The sequence below is a fragment of the Alosa alosa genome, chromosome 7, assembly GCF_017589495.1.
Source record: "Alosa alosa isolate M-15738 ecotype Scorff River chromosome 7, AALO_Geno_1.1, whole genome shotgun sequence".
NCBI lineage: Eukaryota > Metazoa > Chordata > Actinopteri > Clupeiformes > Clupeidae > Alosa > Alosa alosa.
In genome coordinates this window covers 30,533,486-30,545,911 of record NC_063195.1, presented here as the reverse complement: position 1 = coordinate 30,545,911, position 12,426 = coordinate 30,533,486, and the positions used below count along the sequence as shown (strand labels likewise).

Genomic DNA, 12,426 nt, shown 5'->3' with positions numbered 1-12,426 from the left:
TCTGCAGTGCCGAGTATTTTCGGACACGCTACTGTAAACAATATCACATCATTTGCTTTGCGGCGAAAGCATTTCTTATCCAAATCACACATTGTAAATGAGACCATCCATAAACCACATACCATTGTAAAACGAAACCCTGGTCAAAAGAACACAGTATAAAAATGGGATGATCGCACTATTCCATTAATGTTGTCCTCCTTCCGATGCGAGATACAATCCAAGAATCGCTTTCCGTTCAGAGCAACAGTAATCCGACAAAAACCTGAAATGCAAGCTGTATTTGAGACTAGGTTAGGCTATGTTTTCTAGCCCATGTATGTCCTCAGTGCGGGAAGGATTGTCTGAAACCCTGTCCCATTCAACAACTGACCCTAGAGCATGCAAGAGGTCCTCCTATTTAGATCAGAGGGGGTGTCAAAATTTCAAGGAGGTAGTGCTAACCGCGCCGCACACATCCCACCTCCCTCTCCACTTGCGATCTAAGTATCACACTATAACGATCTATTATATCAACTCACTGTGTTAATAACAGCAAACACACACTTGATAACCGATTTCTATTCCAATGACAATCATCTGGCTTAAGCACTGACAACAGCAAAAAGGGAGAACGTATTTATAAACTTCAAAGCGATTCAGCGCACATCAAAGAGACCAAGGGAGGGGGGCCTTGCTCAAATCGCATCGCATTCTCTAACTTACCATCGATCTAGTAGTTCTTTCCTTCAGAGGGCAAATATAGTCCACTACTGCACCATAAGCAACCCATAAGAGTAATCCAGAATTTGTTTCACGCGCCGGTGTTTTGCGCTCCGTTCGAACATGTAGACTATCTCTTATATCTGGGGGTAAATGAAACCCTGAAAAGAAGACGCGTTTCCCAGTTCCACCAGGTACTGTTTCAAATAGTCATTGCAGGCGGCATAACTCCTCCAGGCTATTTCAAAACGAGCTGGGTTGAGGGTTTAACTGTGGACTTCAAAGTGAAGTACCGCCGGCCTGGTCCCGAAAGAGAGATAGAAAACAACTGTCTGTTTTTGCTATTAAAAAAAGATATCGGTGGATAACAAGCGCAACTCTATTAACTTGCGAGTCTAGTAGCGCAAACAGTAGTTGAGCAAAATTATCTACAATTATATTATACACAGCAAATTGATTAAAGCATTTTTAAAGAACAACAAAGTTTTACGACGTTGCAAGGACCTTATCAAAGACAGGCAATCTTGAGCCAACTCCCCGAGGCTTTGGAACGTCAGAAGTAAATGATCCGCCGCCCCAATGGCATTATCCCTGCAATCCTTCTGTTGCTACATAAACTTTACAGACACAGACCTCCCCTCTTGCATATTTCGTAGTTTAACCCGTTCATCTCTGGAATCGTAGCGACATAAAATAATGGCCGATGTAACCAATAGCCTACCTCCCTGAATAGGATCTGATTGCAGCAGTCTCCCAATAGCAAACCACGCGTAATTCCGCAGCTGGAATATTGTATTGGAATATAAGTATGTGTGAAATGTAAAATTTCAAATAAATTAAGAAATACCTAAAGTATATGTCCCACAAAAACAGACAGGGAGACTTATTCCCGGGTTTATTGTGTCAATCGTGGTGTATGGAGCACCAATATACTTGCACACATACACACACACGTACACACTCACACACGCAGGGAGAGAGAGAGGGAGGGAGGGAAGGAGAGAGAGAGAGAGTGAGACTGATCCTACCCCATGGTACTTCAAAGAGTATATTGTTCCTTTGATGTTGAACATCAACTTTAAAGAACTTTGTATAATTAAATAACCACATAAGTGAGAAAAAGAGTGAAACAATTACTTAAATGTGAAAGCATGGTGAGAGTTAAGAGGACAAAGTTTGTCAGAACATGATCAATTGTGCTGTTATTATACGGTGAAACAAATGTCTCTGGCCACATAATCAGCAGGGTTTGCATTTATTGGGGGATTGTTTTAAAGAATTATTCAGACCTGAGAAGTCTGGTGTGTTCTTTGAAAGTTCTTCCCTCAAAGCGAGACAGACTCCCATTCTCAGGAGACAGTCTGAGATATCTCAGTAGTCTTAAAGAAGAGCTAGATGCTTCAGGTCTTTTAGAGAGTTTTTTTTCCACGGCCAAATCAAAAACTTCATCGAAACTCTAGGTTGGAATTCTCTATTACAAAGCCAACAACAATTACATAAACAAGTAATAAACTGTCACAACAACTGAAAACCTACAATCTTACTTTAACAAAAACCTACTAATATTCTGCAGTAGTCAACACTTGAGAAAGTAACAGTTGCATACTGTAGAAAACTTTGTCATATTGTAAAATTACATGATGCTGATGCTATTACATGTGAGACACAGTGTTTAATGAACAAAGCATAATGAAAAATTCACACAAATGTATTTAAGCACAACATAATACAAAGCCGTGCCCTAGAGCAGTGTTGAGTTTCTAATAAGAACTATTTTCATAGTCTAAAGGTTTTTTCAGACTAAAAAAGTTTGAAGAGCACAGTTCTATGAACTACCAACTGGAGAGGCTATTGAACTACACATTTCCCAGGGCTGTTTGGATTGCTATCACACTGTCAGTAGGGACGTTGAGGAGACGTTGTACATCATACAGCACTCACATTGGTGGACCAAAACATTGCAAATGAATTAGCTTGTCTTAGATTTTTAAATAGTGAGAAATGGGCGCCACAAATGTTAAGAGGGTCATACTCTTTATGTAGTCTACTACGACAATGTCATGATTGGTAAATATTTCATATTTCAATATTTCTCTTTTAGTAGGCCTAAACCTGCCCATAATATCGACGCCAAACTGTATTTACTGTACGACCAAATAGTGCTTCAGAGGAAGATTTTAGTTAGTAGGCTAATGTTAGTAAAGTAATGAATGTTGAATGATTTTTTTTACTGGCAGAAACATTACCATCAAATTGATGTTAGCGTGCCTATAGGACATGAAGTAATGAAACAGACAGCATTATTATTTAGGTTACTGTAGTTTATTGACAGATACCATTGCAAAGGCTAATAAAATAATCTGCAACTAGCATATTTTGGCTGCTCTACCCCAGTGGACAATGATCACTTCTGGTCTGGTATACTGAACTGCCCTAATGTGGGACCCCTAAGCTTCAGTGAGTGTGGCTCTTCACCAAAGTGTCAGTGAAACTATGGGCAAGCCAAAGCTGTAATAGCAGTGAATGATTCAGTGATTTAATTTTCAGTAGATTACCATCAACTTGACATTAGTCAGCCTCTGCAGCTTTCTTGCAAAATTTTATTGTCAAGCAAATTTGAATGATTTTTACACATATTACGTTTCTGCTGCATGGCTAAGTTGGCTATTGTGCTTGACCAATCAACATGTTCATGTGAGTATGCCAGTCATGGTTCCTATTTGCAGGAAAAAGTCTTTACCCTGGCCCAAATAGTCAGAGGAACTACAATTTCCCCTAGTTCCGTGTAGTCTGAATGTGCAAGAAAAGATGTAGTTTCTCAAAAGGTTGTAGGAACCGCATATAGTCCCTCCAGTGCAAAGCCACCTTTAGATCAACTTACATCAGCAACAATAAATCCCTCAGGTTGAGTAGGCTGGTGTCATTTTTATATCTCAAGTTCAGCCGAGCCTTTAAATGCACAAGCTCTTCAGTGCATGAACTGGTACGACAACACACCCACACACACATACTGGATTGTTCAAAGCTTGAAGGCATCATAAAGCATATCCTGACTTGTATGCTTATTGCCAATGTGAGAATATTTATGTTTCTATGTGACATATACCTTTAAGGTGTGTGAGGCGAAGAGAAGGCCAAAAACATCACATACCAACTGACCAAAACCAGAACGCAATGTCCCAGAAACATTATGAAGGCGTATGGTACCAGAGAGACTAAGGCATCTTCTAGACCGATATAGTTCAGATTTAATACTTGAAATTCCTAAGTTGCTTTTCTTGAGTTTTGCACCACCTATCGTGCTACAGCAGTTTGACTATAGACCACACATAGAGGGAGGTCCAAGGAATTATTGATGATGTCATAGTGAGGGAAATCAGACAGAAATGTATCCATCAAATCACCCGGCATGAATTCTGACTGGTTATGAGGCTATGATGAAAGACTGATTCATTTACAGGAGTTTCCTGTGTTTTAGCCACATTGTGTATAAGCCGCAGGACAGTGTTTTATGCAAGTTAAAAGAAACAAAACCATATTAATATCATATTAACTGCCCCCGTGTATTAACCTCAGCTGAAGAAATTTTACAAAATCAATGTATAAGCTGCGGCTAACAGTTGGGAAATTACATATTATTTGAAACATTTTCAAGTTTCAGGTAAAGGGGAATTATCTGCCTTGTGTACCCATCACTGTTACAATCAGTTAACTTGTTATTTGTCAATAAAGTCTAAAAAGTCATGTTAAAGCCTGCCTTGAAGAATCAAAGTATCTTAAAACATATCTTAAAATAAATTAGTTTATCTATCTTTATTTACACAGGGTAAACTTTCCTCTTTCAGAAAATTGCATACAAGAAGTTATTTGGAAATACTTTCAAATATGGCATTGCTATAGTGAACAGAAACATATTCTTTCCTCTCTAATTGTAATGGAAGACTTTGAAAAGTAGGTTAGATCACTGTTGCACCGGACACTACGAGTGCTCAATAGGCAAGTTATAGGTTGACCGTAAAATGTGTGCTGAACAACCTCTTAAAAGGAAAGGGCAGCAGGAATGTCTGGCCTTGTGATGTCACAATCCCACATGCTGTGCACGGCCACATTTGAAGCCCCCCCAGTCACTTTTCTTTCACAGCTCGTCCACCAATGCACTTTTTCCAAAAAAAGCTCTTTCAAGCAGAGCACAGTGAGCAGCGCAGCACTGCATGGGACTCCATGCAACCACACCTGTTGGCCATTTCATGCCAACACAATTATCTGGACCGTGCTGAACAGGGGGGCTGTAAAGTGGCAGAACGACCCTTTTTGATGTTGACCCCTCTCCGACCCTTTTGTAGCGGGCCCAGCCATTTCACAGAGGCATCCAAATGTTTGAGCAGTGGCAGCACAATGTGGGGATGAGAGAGAGAGAGAGAGAGAGAGAGAGAGAGAAGAACTGCTGCTTCTTAAACCTCGAAAAAACCAGGGGTGAGCATGAGGCTAATTGAAGACTTGCGCAATGTGGGGCAAATTAAACACATGTGTCACCTTGCCCCAACTTCCTGGGGAAAAATTACATTTTCCTGTTTGACTGGCATTAAACAACGCGGTGAAAGTTAGGCGTCCCTTGTTTGCATAAATACAGGTGCTTTGAGGGCTTAAGTAACATCAAAGGGAGATAATATGCTACCTTGTGGCGGAGATCCCAATGTGACATGTTAAATTAAAGCTGACTTTTCACTTCAAGTGCTTTGCCTGTCCAGACTTAGGTTCACATGCTCAACATTTGGAGTCAACAAGAGGTCCTATATGGGACAATTTTGTAACTTTGTAAGACTTTAAATGCTGTCTCTGGTTATACTCATGTCACATTTATGTACCTCTGACCACTTTGAAGTTGTGTTTTTAATATTTTCCTTGATGGCGCACACATTTTGAATGAACCTACTTACATACAGAGACATAGGGAAGTCAGGCCAGGATAGATTTTAACCACAGTCTAACAAAGTTCAACTCAATGCTTTTTCAATGTCTAATCATCACAAAAGATTCAAACCTTTATCTCTTATGTAACGTTTATTTCTTATGTAAAACAAAATGGTAAATAACAGAGTGAACCAATAACAAGTAAAAGAGTGAATCTAATTCAGAGACGTTCAAAGGCAGATCATTTTAGCCCTGGCATGACCATAAACACTAATAAAGTTAAGAGCATCTAAAGGGAGCATCTGCATCTCCCTTTGAACTGAATCCTCTGATCAGGCACTGCTCTCAATTAGTGTATTGTCCACTTCCACTATCAGCTGGGGGTTAAACTCCACAAAGATCACTTTGAAGTGACTATCCCATTATCTTAAGCCTGAGAGGAATATCTGGAGGACAATGGCAAATAAAGGCACATACAGGGCCAAGGAACGAGTGATCCAAAAGGAGAGAGAGAGAGAGAGAGACAGTGAGATGCGGATTGAGTAGAAGTAAATAGAAAAGCTGTAATATCTAGTCCGACCTCAGACTTTCATGACTAAGCCAATCAATAATCTAGAACACTTACTCACGAAAGAAACCCTAACCACTTGTGGAAGAAAAAAAGTCTGTGTGTGTGTGTGTGTGTGTGTGTGTGTGTGTGTGTGTGTGTGTGTGTGTTTTTCCAATGTATCTCTCACTGTGTGTTTGTGCCCATGTCTGTGTGTGTGTGTGTGTGTGTGTGTGTGTGTGTGTGTGTGTGTGTGTGTATGTGTGTGTGTGTGTGTGTGTGTGTGTGTGTGTGTGTGTGTGTGTGTGTGTGTGTGGGGGGTGCAGAAAAGAGAGGTGAAAGAAGAGAGGGAAAGCCTTAATGACAGACAAGGGGAGCGAGGGAGGAAGAGTTGGAGGGAGAGAAGAGGAGTGCGGTTGTCAGCAGAATCAGATGGCGAGCAAGCAGCAGCAGGCTAAGATACAATTAAAGTGTGGAGTTAAGAGCCTCTTTGAAGTTGGACATGGTGCCTAACACCCTTAGAGTTAGAGAAGGCAGCCATTCATCCCACTGTTACGGAGCGTTAACAGGATAGAGTTAAAAGGAGCAATTTAAGAAAATAAACTTCCATTTTGACTTGAGATCTAAATAAGGGGGGGGTGGGGGCGCAGTTATGGGGTAAAAAATATCACTATCAGTGAAAAAAAGAATTTTTTTTTTCTTGAGCGCTTTACTTTTTTCGAAGTCTCTGAAGTTGGTTGTGTGTGGGTAGGGGTACTGTACGTGCGCACAAGCACCACAGATTAATAACAACCGTTGTGTGCCTCTCTCTCTGGGCTAATCCTGTTTTGCGGTAGCTTACACATAAAAACTTTGATAAGTATAGAAACAATGTGTGATGTGCCGTCCCTGCTCCTGAGACCTGGGCACAAATCAAAACGGCGTCGCTGAACAATATGGCGCCTACCTCGCATGACCCTCTGTTCAGGAAGGACTGGTGAAAATTAAAAGAAAGAAAAATTCTTTGAGCTTGTCTCAAACAAACAAACAAAAAAAGGGCTTCACTGAAAGAGATTGACTGAAAAACACGGTTAAAGAAGCCTTTATAGCGAGTGCAATGGAGTCCTAAAACCCAGGGTATTAGATACACAGTGCTTTACTATCTAAGTTTATGGCTTGAGTGGACGAGACACAAAAGGAAGTTCTTCTACTGCTGAGTTCAGAGGGCTGGCAAGCAAAAGAGAACAGACTCTATCACTTGGATACCAGCTCTTTGAACTCCGTTTCAGATGCAGCGGCAAGCGATGCGCCCTGGCTACAAAGCAGCGAGGGTTGTGTATGAGGCATTTGTGGTGGTCACAGCACTTTACAGCCTGTCTGTTTGCTCTCTCTCTCTCTTACACACAACACACACACACACACACACACACACACACACATACACACACACACACACACACACACAACACACACACACACACACACACACACACACACACACACACACACACACACACACACACAACACACACACACACACACACACACACACACACACACACACACACACACACACACAGAGTCTTTGCCTTTGGTGGGATCTGGACTTTCTCTCTTACCTCGAGATCGATCAGACGTTGGTAAAAACAGAATTTCCAACAGACTTGGCCTCACCTGACAGCAACCTTAGAGTGTACATGTAGTGTGGAGGCAGCCAATCACACCTCACCAGTAAATAACCTCCTCTCACACTACTCTATCTCATTTCCGCAGGTGGATGCAAATCAAAACCTTAACGACACATTTATAAGCAGATAAACACTTATTATTGTCGTCCTACATTTTACTCTCACTCTCTCTCTCTCTCTCTCCCTTACATGTGTTGCATCAGTGCACTGCATAATCCCTGAAGCTTTCACTATCTCAACCCCTTTTTCATAGACTGTGTGGTTTTAGACAGCAAGAGAAACAGAGAGAGAGAGAGAGAGATACACAGCAAAAAGGAAGGAGAGAAAAAGATAGGAGAGAGGAGAGGAGAGAGGTGCTAGCCTCTGACCTCCAGCACACCGGCTTGACACGCGCTCTCGAGAGGCGTCGGAGTCCGAAGCGCTCGGAGATGAGAGGAGCGGAGTCGTGGGATGCTCCGCGCGTGTCAGCAGCCGCGGCGGCAGCGGCTGTGCAGGAGGCTCGACTTCACAGGCACTTCACACGGCCAGGTAGAGAGCAGCGACAACAAAGCCCACGCCGACGCGCACACAGGAAGAAAAAACACACAGAGAGAGAAAACTTCTGTGCCACGCACACGTCTATCTCTAAGCTCAACACGGGAGATTGAAAAATATTCCCAGAGAAATAAACAAAGAGATGTTTTTTTTTTGTGTGTGTGTGTGTGTGTGTGTGTGTGTGTGTGTGTGTGTGTCTGTGGCTGCTTTCTAAAAGGTAGAGAAAGAAACATTCCTATACTTTTCTTGGCCTTTGAAGAAAGTTAGGTATCAATAGAAATTGTAATGCAATATGTAAACAGACACACAGACGGGAAAAAAATAAAAAAATAAAGTTTTGCTGGTCTCCTACAGAGAGCTGCTTCACAACATGCAATCGTAAAGAAAACAACACAAGCAATAAACAGATGGGTCGTAGATATAACCCCCTCAAACAGATCAACGCGTTTTGCCTGATAGGGATCCTAGAATGCAAGAGGACTATATGCGGCCACTACTGTTGTGTCAAAGGCATTCCACGCCTTTTTCTCTCTAAATTGAGGCCTGTTTTTAGAAATGACCGGGCCAGCAACAGAGAGAATGACCCCGGGAGTGATAGATATGAGACATTGACATTGCTTACATCCCAGAGCACCTGCAGTGCTGTGGTGTAGGTTTCAGAGAGAGAGAGAGAGAGAGAGTGAGGGAGAGAAGGAGGGGAGAGAGTGAACACCAAGAGAGAGAGCGAGAGAGAGAGAGGAGGAGTGAAAAAAAGAGGAAGGGAGAAAAAGAGGAAGGAGGAAAATGAGAGGGTTGAAAGAGAGGTCAAGAGATAAAGGTGAAGAGCATGTGGGCGGGCACATCGGAGTCAAATCTGCCACCATAAAACACGAGGGTGAGCACACACACACACACACTCACACACACACACACACACACACACACACACACACACACACACACACACTCACACACACACTCACATACACACACACTCACATACACACACACACTCACACACACACACACACATACACACAGAAGGACTCCTCCCTGCACTTGTTGGGCGTTTGTTTTAAAATGTAAACGAGCCGCTGCGTCGACAGCAATTAGCCCCCAGCCCACATGAAAGGAGAAGAGAGGCAGCAGCTAATTTCCTCTTCTGACCTCCTGTCTCTCTCTCTCTCTCTCTCGCTCTCTCTCTCTCTCTCTCTCTCGCTCTCTCACTCTCACTTACTCCCGCTGGCATCTCATGCAATCAACCCCTACTGATTTATGAGTCTAACAGGCCAACACTAGCATCAGAGTCTACAGTAAAGGACAGCCTGTCACAGCTTTTCCCCCACATTTAGCCATCAGAGTTCTACTAAAGTGTGCTGGATGAATTATGTACCTTTGCTACGACAAATGAAATGGACACCTCTTGTTTTTGGGCAGTTATGAGGAATAGAGATATGTGTGTGCTGTCCTAAGAAGAGGGCTACAAAATAGGCATCAGACAACAGCAGAAATGAGGTTGAGCTTGAAGGAGCACATGGTAGTTAACCTTTTCATCAAATTTCAATACTGGGTGCCCAATTAAGGGGGTCCCCAATTAGTCTAAAACTGACGAAAAGGGTCATGATCCTACTCACCATAACAATACATAGGGCAATGTGCATAGTGCAAAAATAAAATGTAAAACAGAAGCTGTTATCCTCCTACATATGACTCATATAGGCAGTGGGGGTGTGGTGTTTAATTCTACAACCTAGTGTTGTCAGTTTGTCTGTGAGATGTATGTATTTGATTCTTGCCATTAAAACGACATGCATAGCTTTAACTTCACACAGTGTGTATGGAATTATCACTGAAGTAAGCAATGACTGGTGATATTCTTGTTGTGTCAGTTATTCATTGTATTGTTTAGTACAACAACATAACCTTGGCAGAGGGTGTTTGATGTTGGTCATCATTATAGATGAGTGCATACTGTGATGGCCAAGGACAGAAATGATGAGGATAGCCAGGTGGAAAAGTTTAAAATCTTTGTCTTTATCAAAGAACAGTTCTTAAATTCTGAGCGCCATCACACAAAGCTTCTATAGGGTAAATCCACATGTGGGGATGAGAAGCTTAAGAAATGTAGCTAAAGAAAAAATACTGCCCAACCACAGACCTCAGAGACAAAGGGCAGACACCCGAGAAGACACATTGAACCTCCCTGAATCACTCCTGGGAAGGGAAGATTCCAGAGAAGTGTTTATCCGGCTCAACATTCTTTTCCTTTCAATCGACAGCCTGCCGGTTAGTACGGTCACCTATTGTCACCACTATACGGAGTGTTCCAGAGAAAACACACACACACACACACACATACAGTACACACACACACACACACACACACACACACACACACACACACACACACACACACACAACCCCAAGTGCTAAACATGATAATTTAGTGCTTTGTTTCCAGATCCAAGGTGGCCCTGGCCTTCCTGAAACTATAACTCACCAGAGAAATGGCAGCAGGAGCCGCTCTGTGCTGAAGCACAGTGTAATTACCCTCCATTGCAGCCTCGCTGGTGGAGGCAGGATCATATTTACCTCTACAGGAGCGCCTGAGGGGCACGTTCGAGAAGATCACTTCCCCACTCGTGCAGATCACCTCCTGGGCTTGGCCAGTCAGAAACAGTCTGCTTCCGCAAACCAATATGAGCTGATTGCTTCTGTTGTGGAACACATGTGAGAGGAAATTGCTTCCTTCGTTCTGTTCTGAAAGGTTCCTAATTTTCTACGCGTCAGAGCTTCGTGAGAGGTCAGAGGTCAGCCGTACCGTCAGAGCTATGCGAGGTGGACAGTTGATAGGTCATCACCTCTGTGATTGCACATTAAGGTCAATGAAAAGCTAAACCTGTGCATCGGTTAACCCAGGATGTTAAGTGTGCATTTGTTTATTTAATTGTACAGCGTGACGTTCTCTGATCTGTAGTGGAACGGGACCGTTTCGTCGTGTTCCCACCCGAAAGTAAAAGTCTCCTCTCCTCGTGCCAGTGGCCTTGTTCTCGTCTGAGGGGGCCCCGCGTGGTGTTCACACCCTCCATCCTGGTTCCCTGTCAGGGGCCCATTAGATGACTGATGGCAGCGATAAGCGGGCCGCCCTCAAAGGGAAGACGAGGAAGTTGGGATCACTCAGCTGCCGTCGGGGGGGGGTGGGGTAGGGTGCGGTGGGGTGGGGTGGGGTTGGGAGGGGGGTGTGGTGGCTGTTTGTTTTCTCTCCTAAAGCAGTGGGGGCAGAGGAGGAGGAGGGAGTGGGGGCGCCGGAGATCAAAAGGACTGGACACCAGCTGGGCCCTCCATCACCCAATGGCCAGCGCGACTGGGCCTGGCAGCTGGGGAGCGGAGCAGAGCGGAGCGGGCATCACGGGCAGGCAGGCAGGCAGGCGGGTGGGCCGACGGGTCAGTGACGGATGGACTTGGCCGCGCTGTGTCTCAGCTTCAGCCCTGCAGCCCAGATGATCACAGCCCCACCCACCACCACCACCACCTCCGCCTAAAGACAATGCCCGCCACGACCAGCCAGGCGTGAGCGCCCTTTTGTCGGCAAGACAGGCTCGTTAAATATTTGACGGGCTCGTTTTTTTCCTCAAGTCTGGACAGGGGCGAGCCAGTCTCTCCCTCCAACAATAAGGATCACTCAAAAACAAACAAACACGCAGCCTGGCACCTGTTGGCTTGGCGACGGCTTCGCTCGGGGCTCCAATTAGCTTCTCCTCTGCTCACTGAAATCTGCCCAACGACTCCAGCTTGAATCGGCTCAAGAGGCACCCAGCCTCTGAACTAAATGCCACCCCATGCTGCCATGCTCCATTTCAAGTAAAAAAAAAAAAAAAACTTCCAACCTCAAAGAATTTTTCTTTCTGTCTCTTTTTCGTCCATAGCTGCACCCATATTTGCACTTGATTCTCCACAGAGACGAGATACGGCGGCAGAAGCTCCACCAGTGCCTACCTGTATCTGCTGAGTAGCTTCATCATCCCATCACCAAGAGGTATTCCTTTTACATAGAGGTCCACCTGCAGAAAACAAACATTTACGCCG

General features: G+C 43.8%; 1 protein-coding gene across 5 annotated transcripts in view; it reads right to left on the bottom strand.

Annotated features, from left to right (window-relative positions):
* The window catches only part of LOC125298432 (axin-2-like), a gene marked incomplete at its 3' end in the record, with an annotated part of 58,235 nt that overhangs the window by 13,798 nt on the left and 32,011 nt on the right, over positions 1–12,426 (bottom strand). For 2 of the 5 annotated variants that reach the window (XM_048249162.1, XM_048249163.1), the window contains 1 exon segment: positions 12,337–12,401. 5 annotated transcript variants of the gene reach the window in all.